We start from the raw sequence: 13,809 nt of genomic DNA, 5'->3' as shown, positions 1-13,809 counted from the left end.
CATCGCTGTACTATAAAAAACTTGCTTAGAATAGACCATAACATCTATAATAATCTGCTTTAGAGTTCTGGGATCACTTTTGTTCTGCAATTATAATGATTAAAACTGAATAAGCTACTGCTTTGATTTGAGCTGGGCTGTCAGTAATTAACTTACCTTTCCTTCATGTTCATTTTATTTCTGCCTTATTCTGAAGAAGGCAGATTCAGTCTTTCAGTTAAGCCACAGAATGATATTACACTTATATTTGGTCAGGTCTAACCAACCTGGTCTGCATTGAACACTGTTGGATTATTCCCATTAATAGATGTAATCTTGCTTCAAACACATTATCAGTTATTTAACCTACTTTTTCTTTACCACCATTTTGGCAATCAATATTCCCCTCCTGTAAGCCTTAGAGATTTCTCAGATTGATGTTACTGAAGAAACTGAAACTCTATTGGACATGAAATTCTCAGTTTTGTTTTAAACTGTTTTTGAGCCCTGCATTCCCAAACATATAAATTTATCTTAATCTTACAGTTTTGAAGCCTTAGGTAATATTGACAAAGTTAATAACGCTTAGTACTGAGACATGCTTTTGATCCATTAATAGAGCTTGCCTGTAAGAAGCCATTGTGTCCACTTGTCTTTGAACTCCGTCTCTCAGAAGCTTTTTGCCTTAATTTAGTCAACTACGGCCGCAAAGTCCTTCATCTTTCATTTATTTTGAATCCCAAACCTTGGGTATTTGACCATTCACCCATTTTCCGTTTTCCTGTAATGTTTAATTATATGTGAGTTTATTACAAATTAAGAGTTGCTTGGCAAAAATATATATTTACACATGATTCAGTAGTAAGACAACAATATTGCATTAGGCTTGGCTAGTAACTTTACAGACTCTTTTTGTAAGCTTTTTAAGGGAAGAGAGTATCTTTTTTTCCTGTCTGTTTCTACAGTAGCTAGGATAATGGGGTTTTCATCTGACATATATTATGAAGGTCATAGAAGTTCACTCAGAAATTCCTTCATCAAGTCCATAACTTCTGGTTGACTTAGAGCTTTTTTTTTCCCCCCCAGAAAGACACTATGTGATGAAGAATCTACCTCATCTCTTGGTAATTCTTTATAATGTTAAAAGTGTGTCCTTGTTTTCAGTTTGATTTTACGTAGCTTCAGCTTCCATACACAAAATCATGTTATGCCCCTAATTACTAAATTAAAGAACCTTCTACTATCTGAAATCCTCCTCATGTAGGTACTTAGACCCAGATGCATGAAGATATTCAGGGTCCTAAATTCTATTGATTTCAATAGAATTATTCTTGCAGGTTTTTTCTGCATTCTTTTTGACGTGTAGACACAAGAACTCCTTTCTATGATATAGTGCACCATCCTGTCAATGTGACCTGTATTCTTTGATCCTTGATTTTTGACCTTACATTTGGCTGTGTTAATTAGCATATTGATGAAATGAGCTCAGTTTGCCAAGTAATTCTGGGATAGATTTTCAAGTTTGCGGAGCACCTAGCAGTTCCCACTAACCCTAATTAAGAATTATAGGAGTTGCTGGGTGCTGAGCCCTTGAGAAAACTGGGCCCCTTTTCTCTTAAAAATTAAACACTTGAAGGATATTAATAGTCCTACAGTTACCTGACATGCATAAGCTACTCTGTGAACTGTTTCTGCACATACTCCTACAAATCTTGTAGGAATTTAAGAGATTTCCCTGACTTATGCTGTATTAAGTCCCTGGATAAAGTATCTAATAAAATAGGAAGATACAGTTTATGAAAGATTGAGAAGGGTTATAAAATTTGATTTACTGTAAATAATTCATGATACTCCTTTGCAGCACTGAGAAATCCTTTTCCACGGTTCCAATCTTTGAATATAAACAGACATGCCGTGAATATAGAACTCAGCTGGTGAGTTTCTGATTGTGTGTATTTGCACACAAATACATGTGTATTGGGAATGTGTAAAACACTCCAGTTAGCTGAGCAAGATCTTTTGGAGTAGAACTAAAAGCCTGTAACTCAGGGAAATTTTGTAGCGTACAATTTCTCCCAGTTTTAAAAATTCACAATAATTTCTCTAGTGTCAGAATTTGTATGATATTTTGAAGACACTTCCATTTTGCAAATTTATCTTTTGCTTCTGGAAAAATTAAGTTGTTCTATGTTTAGGGTTTTTTTTCCTAATACATATACAAATTAAGCAATAAACATCATTTTAACTGTATTTAATTTTCAAGACAGTCAAGGTGAGTGAATATATTTTTTGGGACCAACTTCTCCTGGTGAGAGAGTCAAGTTTGTCAGAGCTCTTCTTGAAGTCTGGGAAAGATATCCCCCGTGCCACAGCAAAATGCAAGATTGAACAAATTGTTTAGCAAGAGTAGTTAGCACATATTGTAAGGGACCATTTAAGGTAGAGTGGCCTGTTAACATCTCAGCAGTTATGGGACAAAAAGATGGGGTTAGTGGGTTACAGATGGTTGTAATAAGCAATAAATCCAGTGTCTCTGTTCAGTCCATGATTTTTAGTGTATAGCAGAGTAATGAATTTAAGCTTCCAGGCTCATCTTTTGCAAGTGTTGTGCAGGTTTCCTTTGAGAATGAGGACTGATAGGTGAGATATTGAATTATTGCTTTGTGAAAAGTGTTCACCCACAGGTTGACAGGGTATTATTTTTCTTTTATTATTTTCCTGTATGAGTTCATTTGAGAGCATAATGATTGTCTAGAATTTAGTGCACTGGATGACGTACACACATGTAATAGGCATGTGTAGGATCCATGGATCTTCAGAGGAGTGTTGATTATTGTAGCAGGGGAGAGATGTCTGCAGGTTTTGCATCTGTCAGGGTCTGATGCTCCTTTGAGTTGGTGTGTCTTGGTCTGTGAGGAGCTTAGGCAGCTTGAAGTGTGGAAGAAGGGGTGCAGGAAAGATTTTTTAGGATTTGGTCTCCATCGAGTATGCTTATAATTGTTTGATGATATCCCGTATGGGTTCCAATATATGGTGATAGGTGACAACTGTGAGTGTGCGGTCAGAGAGGGTTTTATTTCTCTATTGAAACAGGTTGTCTAAAGGTATTTGGATGGCTGGTTCCATGATGCCATCTACTTCTCTGGTGGACTGTCCTTATTTGGTGAAAGCCATTTTAAGTGTGTTAAGGTATATATTAAGGACTTTCTCTTCAGAGCATATTCTGGGGTATCTTAGTACCAAGTGCTGGAAATGGCCCACCTTGATTATTATTACAAAAGGTTTCCCCTCCCCCTCACTCTCCTGCTGGTAATAGCTCACCTTAAGTGATCACTCTCGTTACAGTGTGTATGGTAACACCCATTGTTTCATGTTCTCTATGTATATAAATCTCCCCACCGTATTTTCCACTGAATGCATCTGATGAAGTGAGCTGTAGCTCATGAAAGCTTATGCTCAAATAAATTTGTTAGTCTAAGGTGCCACAAGTACTCCTTTTCTTTTTGTTGTAGATAGCAGATTTATTGGTGTGTTTGGGGTGGTTACTTGGTTTCTGAAGGTAGGTTTGGTGATGCATGGATTTCTTGCATACAGTTGTTTGTAGGATTCCATTGTTGAAGCTGATTGTGGTGTCCAGGAAGTTGATGCTAGTGTGGAACCAGAGAGACTATAATGGATGGGTAACAGCTGGTGAAGTTGTGGTGGAATACTATGAGGGAATTTAAATCCCCTGTTACCTGTGGGTGAACACTTTTCACAAAGTGGTCACTCGATAGCTGAACCATCAGTCCTCAACCTCAAAGGAAACCTGCACAACATTTTCAAAAGATGAGCCTGGGAGTTTAAAGACATTACCCTGCTGAACCCTAAAATTGATGGATTGAACAGAGACACTGGACTTAGGGTTTATTACAACTATCTGTAAACCATCATCCCCCTCTTTTTGTCCTATGACTTCAGAGGTGTTAATGGGCCACACTACCTTGAATGGTTCCTTACAGTATGTGTTCACTACTTATACTAAGTAATCTGTTCCATCTGGCATTTTGCTGTGACACTGGGGCTTGGTCTACATTAGAGACCTTACAGCGGCATATCTGTAGTACTGCAGCTGTGCCACTAAGATCTCCAGTGTAGCTGCTCTATTTCGAAGAGAGAGAGCGCGCTCCCCTCCACATAATTTAACTATCTGCCAACAAGCAGCAGTAGCTATGTCAGCAGGAGATGAACTTCCGCTGACATAGCACTGTCCACACTGGTGCCTCTCTCCATGTAACAGACGTCACTCGGGATGTGTTTTTTCACACCCTTGAGGGACATAAGTCTTACCAACAAATGTGCTAGTGTAGACATAGCCTGGGAGTACTTTTCCCAGACCTGAAGAGCTCTGTGTGTCTCAAAAGCTTGAATCTCTCATCAACAAAAGTTGGTCCAATAAAAGATATTACCTCACTCACGTTGTTTCTCTAATATCCTGGGACGGACATGGCTACAACTACACTGCATTTCAAGACTGTGCGTAGTTGCTAAAACAAAATATATTTTTAAATGCCTTCTTAATTTTGAAATTTTGCTCAACTACTTTCATATTTCAGATTTTCCCATTGTGGAATTTAAAACCCCAGTGGCATATAAGACTACAGTGAATTAGGTTGATTATATATACACACACCTTCTACTGGATGGAATGTGAACTTCTAAACTCTCTACAAGTAGCAAAGTATACAGCTAGTAGGGGGCTAAGCTTTTCGAAGAAGAGGCTCTGAGTTGTCAGCTCAGAGAGAAGAGTGAATTTCTAGGTCACCGTGAATTTGTTCCTATGCTCTCTTTCTTGCCCTATGAATGTTCACAATGTGCTTTATTTACATATATTTGTAACGCTTCTACCAGGTAGAGTTGGCAGCAACAAGAGCTGGGTTCAACATCTGGGGCTTCCTCTTAACGCTAGAAAAGAGAACCAGATCAAGCCCACACCCAGTAATCTGGTAAATCTAAACACCACTCCTGGGCACCTCTCAGAGGTAATACTTCCCCATTCACAAGCACTAAGTCTGTGTATAATTAAAAAAAAAACACCCTTTTCTTAAAAGTGAAAGGGAACCCAGCATTAATTTGGGATAACACCAAACCCCAATTCAAAAGCAAGTAACCTTAAGCAAACACCCTCCCCATAATATCCACCTTGCATTTTGAAAGTCCAGTGAACAAATGTCCATTTACTACACCACTCCCCTTTCCCTTCACTGCACCCCACCCATAGTTGGTTATCCTTAATCAGAAAAGGACCCAGAGTTCAGAGGTGCATTCACATGGGTCCACTTCCACCACTGAAAAAGGTGGGGGAGGGCAGGCAAGTCATGCTTCTGCTGCCGCTATCTCTGCAACTGGCTCACTGCTGCTACCACTGTTACCTCTGCCACTTCTCTTCTGCTCTTATTCTCTGCCATCACTCATCTCTGCTGCTGCTAGTCACTCACTGCCACTCCAACGATGCTGAGTTCTGAGGTTCCCCCACTTACTCAGTAAAATCACAAAGAGCTGAGCTATCAGAGAGCCTCTATGCTGCACTCTCTTTGCTGTCTTTCACTGCAATGCTGTCCCTATACCATGTTTAAGATTTAGCCCCTAGGCCGGCTCCTCAGTGATTTCAGCTCTAGTAATCACTGAACAGAAACAACAGTCCAGAGTCAGAGTCCAATCAGTTGTCTTTGAATAGTAGAGAGGGGAAGGTCAAATGTTGTCTAGGACTCTTTAGGCAGAGTCCACATCATCAGATAGAACACCGGTCCCCTCCACATCCCTTCACTGGGATTTGGCATCCATATCCCCTTTTTAGCAAATGAGGTTCAGTTTGAGGTGACACCATCAATCAGGGCATGCTAAGCACTGTTCTGCTGCCCTTTACTCATACAATAAGGATTCCATGTCTTTTTCCCTGCATTCAATCCTGAAGTGAATTGTAATCTAAAAATCAGCCAAAACTGATCACTTTAGGCAGGCTGTTCTGTTTGCTGAACACCTCAGCAGAGTAGGTATGTCTGTGCAAATATGGACAGCTTCTGAAGTCTTTTCTCCTAGTGTGTCACTAGATGTCAGGGGAGAGACTCTGCTCCTGTAGTTAAGGAGTTGACAGATGTCTTTGAATGTAGCTGAGAATATTCAGACATGCTGCTGCCATCTTGAAAAAAAAAAAAAGGAGTTTTCTAGTGTGGTGTTTCTTTCTCCGATTTTTTTTTTTTTTTATTGACCCTTCCAATAAAAAGGAGGATGAGTCACAAGCAACACTGAGCTACATTAGAACATTAAAGAACATTTAAGAAGTATATTAATGCTGCCCACAAGTAGGATAGCTTGAACTCTATCTTCCACAGCTCACAAGGCTCCACAGAAGTCTCTTTGCACCATTTCTGCCTCACATGGGAGTTTGGAAGTGAAGAGGTCACAAAGCATCCAAACTCCCAGCACACAGTGAAAGGGTTTTCCACGTTGCCTTAAATAGGATGGTGCAGATTAGATGGGAGTGAGGTGGATATGTGGAAGTGTGATTAATACTTTAGCACCCCTATATAGGGAGCAACAACAGATTTCAGGTGTCCTAATACATAGACAAGAAGGGGCTGTACTGAAGCAGTGTGATCAGCCATGATTTAGGATGTATCTAACTTTCCTACCCCGCTTCACTATGATCACCATTTCTTTCACAATACAGGCTGTGTGTTATAAAGGGTGATTTTCATCTTTAGGCCTTGGATACAATAGAGAATTTTTTTCTAGAACTATACGTACCATACTCAAGGCAGCTCGTGTCAACGTGGAGTTTAAACCCCTATGGCAGCCAGAACCCATCTATACTAGGGCTTCCAAGTCTGCTAGCACTAGAAGCACTTAAGCAGTGTGCACAATGGTAATGTCCTTGCAGCCTTAGGGAGATATCTGGTTACCTGTTGTTTTATATTTGTCAGCTAAAATAGAGATCCACTTATACAAATCTATCACTGAGGAACATCTGGACTTTCAATGTTCACTCAAGAACTTTGAGTCCATACAACTACAAATTAGACCAAGTCAATATAGTATACTTTTTCCATCTATGAGAGACATTTGCTGCTTCTATACTGTTCATGCTATTGAACTAAAAACCATATCTATATCCCACAGAGCAGCACTCTGCATTGTAAAAGAAAAGTCTCTCTAAAAGTATCTCTATGAAGCTGAGACAATCTACAATTAATTTGACATCATCTTTCAAAACTCCCCATTCTTCTGAGATAAGCAAAATTAGGATGATTTTCTCTTACCTACTGTGAGAGAACACAACATAATAGAAATTGTTTACCCAGACTGTAAGAAAGCTATGAAGTGACAGGCAGCTATGCATATTCTTTTCAGCTGGGCTATGTCTCATGCTAGTGTTTTTGTATTAAACAATTGACTTACCACAGATAAAGAGCATATGTGTAACACATCACTCACCCTGTCCCTTGACTTCAGAGCCAGAGCATCAGCCCAAGCCACAAGAGAGTGCTAGTGTGAGCTCTGCTAGCCTGTCAATGCAGGCTGAAGGATTCGCTTCCGTGGTCTCTAAATGCTGTATAGACATAACCTTTGAGGCCCAGATCAGAGGAAGTTAGGGACCCAAGTACCTTTGTGAATCTGGTCCTAAGCCCCACCACTTTCTTTTGCTTTTCCCTCCTGGATAGCTTAGGCAGCTCCTCACTCAGCTTATTACCTTCAAAGAATCCTTTACTTAGACTTCTAACTCACCCCGTGTATTGTCTGGGGAGCCTGGGTGCCTAACTCAGAGTTTAGGATTCCACAGGCAGCAGGGTGCACAGCAGTTAGGCGTTGCAATGCCTACAACAATCTCTTGAGGCTCTAGAGTTTAACGTATAGAAAATTCTCGCTGGGATAGTAGAGCTTTGTATATCCTGATCCTAGCCTTACATTTTCAAAACACCACTGATGTTTACATGTTTTCTTTTCAGAGCTGCTCATACGCATTTCCAGACGCCAGAGCAGACCCAATGTTATATTTTATCAATGTTGTTCTTCTCTATCTTTTTATTAGAAGGAAGTCTGCATAAAGGTGATTTTCCCTCCTGATTTGAGGTTTTCAAATATGTTGTATTTCTTGTGGAAAAATGTCACATATTGCCCAGTGAAAGAAACATGAAATTACGCAATTTCAACTAGACAGTTAAATGTGGAGTACTTCTCTAAAGTGTTATATGAAATATGTTTAATATCAAATGCACTTTGTGGGAAACTATTTTTTTTTAATTGTCAAATTCAGTCTGGGTCTTCTGAATTTATTAAATGTCGTTCTTTCAAAAGTAAAGGCTTAGCCAATATAAACAATAGAACCTCACTTTCCTTGAAACGTAAAATAAGCTTCCAGAAAAGCCTGAGATCAGTATCCCAGATATCTTAGTCACAAGATCTTGTCTGTTTGCTTTCTTTCCAATTTTATCTTAAATGGGTCTGAACTGAAAAGGATCTGAACATAACCAAATGTAGAAATTGTTCAGATCCAGATCTTTAAAGCCTGAAGCAATTTGCTAAAAGAACAGATTATATCCTTTAGGTAAAAGGATTTGTTTTCCCTTGACATTTTATTCTGCCTGTTAACTATTAAAATAAACAAGAAGCATAATTTAACAGGCAATGGACAATTAGGGATTTTAAGCCTATATACAAGGAGCCAAGTTTTTCTTTTCCCTCAGCTTCCAAACCATACTAGGTCATTTTGACTGCTTTTTAAGAGATGATTAAACAATGGATGTTTCCATATTTTTAAAGTGGAAATCACTGTAGTAAAGCTTGATATTTGTTTAATATCTAGAAGGTAATCAGGATTTATCCTCTCTGTACTGAAAGGCTAACAAGAATTGATTAGGCTATTAACATTTTTGCTTTAGCTTAATTACTGTAATTAAGAGAATACTGTAAGAGAATACCTGCACTGAAGCACTGATCTGAAACTGATGTATCTTTGAGGTGAGACACAAAGAAGAGGAGTGGTGGTTGTGGGGGCAATTCACGCACTCATAGTTCAAGTGGACACCAAAGGGCCTCAGACACTCCCTAACCTCACCCACCCCCCTTTTTTACACCGTTCTTACAGCTAGCAGAATTGCTTGGACTAGGAAGATCCCATCAAGGATTCTACAGGGCTATCTAACAATCTATTTACCACCCTCTAGCTCTCATCTAGTGTCATGGACGAGATGTAGCTTGGGAGATGTTAATCCACCACTCTTTCATATATTCTTCAGGCATTTTATTTCAAAGGTTGCTCCTTTGAGCATCTTGAAGACATTAGTGTTAGTGTTACTGCACAGAACTCCAGTAATGGTGCAGCCACCATTTTCCATTATAGGGCACACAATTCTTGCTTTACTTAAAAGGCTGATGTTGACCTTTCAAGGATAAATACCCCCAGGTGGCCCTCAGCTAACTACCTAATCATGATTGCTGCATTGGAATTAGGGTGTCAGTCTCTTGCCAACTGTCTGTCTCATAAGGTTCTCCCACCTCAAATCTCTATCTGGCAAAGGTTCCAAGTACTGAAAGCCACCATTGGTCTCCTGGTCATAACCTTCTTTCTAAATTATCTTTTTTTATACCAAAATGAAATATCTAAGATGTTTTCAAAATAAGTAAGAAATTATCTGCGGAGGAGCCCATTGTAGAGTTTATGACTAGCCCCCTACTGAGTGAGTATGGTACTAGCCAGTCTTGATTCAAGATTACCTCTCTGGTAATTTCTCTCTACCTTATATACCACACAGTGTCTTTAGTAAGAGAGAAGGACTTTCTCAGGCTCTAGATAGTTTTTGCCACTTCCCCCAGTTTTCTTTGGTGAATATTCATTCATCCCATATTCTAAGAGTGATGTGTGTTTTTCTGTCTAAGACTCTAAGATATGCAGTCATTCAAAGCAGCAGGTCAGAACCATCTGATCATACAGCTAGTAAGTATACCCCAGTTCCGATTGTGCACAGAAGTAACAATTGGTGCACATAACTTCCCTGCATCCCAAGACTTTTAGCAGAAATGGCCTGGTACACAGGTGTCTTAGGCCACCAATAAAAAAGCAGGACTATTGCTGCTCTGTAATCACAGAGACAGATTCTGCCTGTCCCAATGACAGTGTTGGAGAGAGTACAGGGAACATTCCTCACTCTTGTGCAGCCCATGTAAGGCCTGGCACAATTGCAGGCCCTGTAATCATGGTACGGTTTCATCTCTATTCCCACAGAGCACTTAACACCCCAAAGAGGCCCTAGCTAAGAGAAAGAATGAAGAGAGGGTTGCAATGGTTTGTGGAATAGACAGGAAACCTGGGAAGCAGATGCCACCTAGTACCATATGGAGGGACTGATCCTCCCTCCAGGCCTGTTAGTGTGGAGAATGCTGCTCCTGTTGAGGTCTTCACAGCTAGCATCACATCAGTGTAATTAAACCTCTGTGGGATCCCAGGACTCAGGCTTACATGGAAAGCAGTGAAGATGTCTTTGAACCTGGCCTCTGTGAAAGCAGTGGGGCAAAAAAGCCTCTACAGGGCTATGGGTCATTACATAGTTTGCAAACAAGCTAGGTTAACTCACTGACATCAGCAAAGTCTTTGTAACTTCACAGACTTTGTGATGAAAAAAAGCTGATGTTGCTTTACGCAAATGGGCACCCATCCATCTTTCAGGATGCTTCCTCCATATTTAACCTACCAGCTTGACATTAGGTCATTGGTGAATTAACTGGTTTTGCTATTTGGAGGAAGCAACGCTTTCTGTCTTATATTGGTATGATCAGGGTGGTGTCTATGAAGTGCATAATTGACACAGTATATACTGTACACGTTCTCCTCTCAGAGTGTGGGGTCAAAGCTTTATCACTGCCAAGAACCATACTCAAGGATGTCTTCATTTTGATAGCTTGCCCTGACCGATTATATTAAAATGGGTTTTGTGACAATTGATATAGAATCAGAAAGATGATAGATCCCACCTTCCACTGGCCAGCAGCTCTACTTCCTTCCTTATGGGAATCCAGACTCAGCCGCCTCTGGATGTCAGCTGATGGTAAAAATGGTTCCTGAATTCTCCAGGATTCTATCATTATGACCCCCAATGTACTGCAGAAAAGATAAAATTTAAGAAAATAAATGAGTTAAGACCATCTAGGTGGATGACTTTTTTGGTCACAAGCTTTGTATTTGCTCAAGATCAATATGAGAGGGTTTAAAAATCCACAGTAATCACTGTATTCATGAAACTAGTTTGTGACTCCTTATTGCAGGTTTTCAAAGCAGGTCAAGAGGGTAAGGTCAGAAGCATATTTTTAATGTATGTCTTTATCTCATACTCGGCTAACTAATTATATATTTGAGTTAGATCTCAGAGGAGAGAATTTTTGTCTTGGTAACTAATTTTGCTTTTTTCTTCTTCTCTAATCTACGTAGAAGGATTTAAATTCAATTTAAAGAGATTAGGTTGGCAATTATAGGATTAGCATAACAGGTCATGGAAAAATTATTTCTATCACAATGGATACTGTATAGATACTGGAGAATTGCAAGCAATGCATTATTAATTGTTTTTGTGAAACAGATTTTCCTGCTCCTTTTGTAGAGGAAATTCAAGTTACTGCATATTATTTAATTGAATGTGTTTGTGTATATTCAGTTATAACTAAGCATAGCACGAAGGACTACATCCTGCTCCCACTGAAGCCAGTGGCAAAATTCCAATTGCAGTAATGTCAACTGCAACAGGATAGTGAGTCCAGCTATCAAGACATCAGTGGCAACAAAGTTAGTTCCGAGGTTTAAAAAAAAAAAAAAAACACAAACAAAAAAACCCCAAGATATTTTATCTTTTCTATTAGAGCACTATGATTATTATTAAACATTTATACTGCAGTAACATATAGATTACAACCAGGTTGAAGTCTTATTTTTTTAAGATGGCTTACAAACATACAGTAAATGCCCCAAAGAGCTTACAGACTTTTTAGATTTGAAATGTATTAAAGAATTTTCAATATTAAAAGTTGTAATTGTGGATGCTGTTTGTGTCACTGTGTGGTAAAAAGGGAACAAAGGCTAACCTTCACCCCTGGGATTCTCTCTGGCTGGAGGAACCCATAGTAGGTGTAGAGCCTACACAGCTGCCTCTCACATCTTTCTTTCTGTAGCTTCCAATGCAAAGGACATGGCAGGACTGGCAAAGAGCTGTCAGGAAGAATGGCTATGTTGGAATCCACTCAGACAATCCTTAAGTGGCAGAAGGTCTATGAGGGACATGTAAGCATGCATCCTTACCTCCAGAGCACCTCCTCCTGTCTTAATGCAGCATTGTAGGGTCCTTTTCTCTTACACTCCCTCTGTTGATCACTTTCTCGGCCACGATGACGAGTCCCGGGCAATCTTTTTGCCAGACTACCTTCCTGGATCTTCTGTGGCTCAGTCCTGTGGCAAAGTCACACAACAGTTCAGCCTCCTTCCGGGATTCAGCTCCAAACCAAAGGTCCTTGCCCTTCTTGGGTTCAACTTCAATTTTTCCACTTATCAGGGTACTAACTCACCAGGTTTTTCCCTGCTAGGAGTTTAAGTAATCTTATGCTGTCCTTCTAGCCTATAATTGGCCTTTTGTTTTTCCCGCATCCTCACAGATCCTAGCTCAGGGCTCTTCTCTGCTCTGTGGCTCACTACAGGACTTAACCTTATTCCTCTAACTCTGCTTCCTGGCCACAGCCACTTCCAAACTACTGGACCTTCCTCCAGATCCATCCCAGGGAGAAGCAATGCTTCTTAGCTCATCTCTACTAGCCTTCTCCCTCTCAGCTGACCTCCCTCAGCTCTTTATGAAGCCTGCCTCTGCCTCCTCAGGCTAGGATGGAATTAGTTAATCATCTCCTAGGTGCAGAGCATAGCTAATCAAATTCATTCCCCTGCCTTACAGCTGGTGGGGATTAAGCCCAATCACAGGACCACATCCAGCCCAAGGCTGGTGTCAGACAAACAATTAGGGAGCTGTAATTGGCTCCTTGAGAGTACTCTGGCTCTGGTGTACCCTCCATAATATGAAGCAAGGTTACAGCACGTAGATACATTTAAACATTACACAAAGTGACTAACAGTACTTCTGTAAAATCTTTTCTTATGTAAAATTAATTAATCTATTTTGGGAGCTTCTCCTGAAAACTTTTACTCTTAAAATGCATCCAGAATATTTACACTGATTTCGGTGCGATACTTGCATGAATGAGGATAGCTGTATGAATGTGGTAAGTGTTTGCAGGATGGGGCCTGTAGAGACCATGTGCTCAAATACTACAATGTTAGTCATGCTACAAGAGCTCAACTAGAGTAGAATGGAAATAGGATGTGTTAGAGATCCAGAACTCCCATTAAGAGGGCTTAGAGGGTTCTGGTATTAGCTACAGGCAACAACCTAGCTCAACTCATAGACAATTTAAAAAAATAGAGGACTTTTTATTATAACGGTACTAACTTCTAAAGAGTCTCACTCTTGGGTATAAAATAAAAAGGAAGTCAGAAGGGGACAATTTTAGAGTATATCCATGTTTGGTGTTTTTGTTGTTATTCTTCATTTGTTTATTCTCAGAGTATCAAATGCCACATTGTTATGGCAGTAATGCTGAAAATAATAATGTAAAATCTCATACAATTTTAAAGGCTTTCACTTGGGAAATATGCTAAAAATCATAATTATAATGAATGTAACAGCAATAAATGAATGTGTTTAGCATCAATATCATCAACAACTAAAGGCCAGATCTTCAGCTGGTGTAAATCAACATTGCTTT

At 39.7% G+C, this 13,809-nt stretch overlaps 1 long non-coding RNA gene across 1 annotated transcript; it reads right to left on the bottom strand.

The window, feature by feature from the left end:
• Positions 1-5,086: 5,086 nt before the first annotated feature.
• On the bottom strand, positions 5,087-12,793 carry LOC122462041. The gene is made up of 4 exons (XR_006284367.1): positions 12,302-12,793; positions 10,987-11,113; positions 9,578-9,584; positions 5,087-6,196 (listed from the first exon to the last, which is right to left on the bottom strand). It is a non-coding gene; the product is annotated as an uncharacterized LOC122462041 (long non-coding RNA).
• Positions 12,794-13,809: the final 1,016 nt, after the last annotated feature.

The sequence above is a fragment of the Chelonia mydas genome, chromosome 1 (assembly GCF_015237465.2).
Source record: "Chelonia mydas isolate rCheMyd1 chromosome 1, rCheMyd1.pri.v2, whole genome shotgun sequence".
Classification (NCBI taxonomy): Eukaryota; Metazoa; Chordata; order Testudines; family Cheloniidae; genus Chelonia; species Chelonia mydas.
Note: the sequence above shows the minus strand (reverse complement) of the source record. Positions and strands in the feature narration are given on the sequence as shown.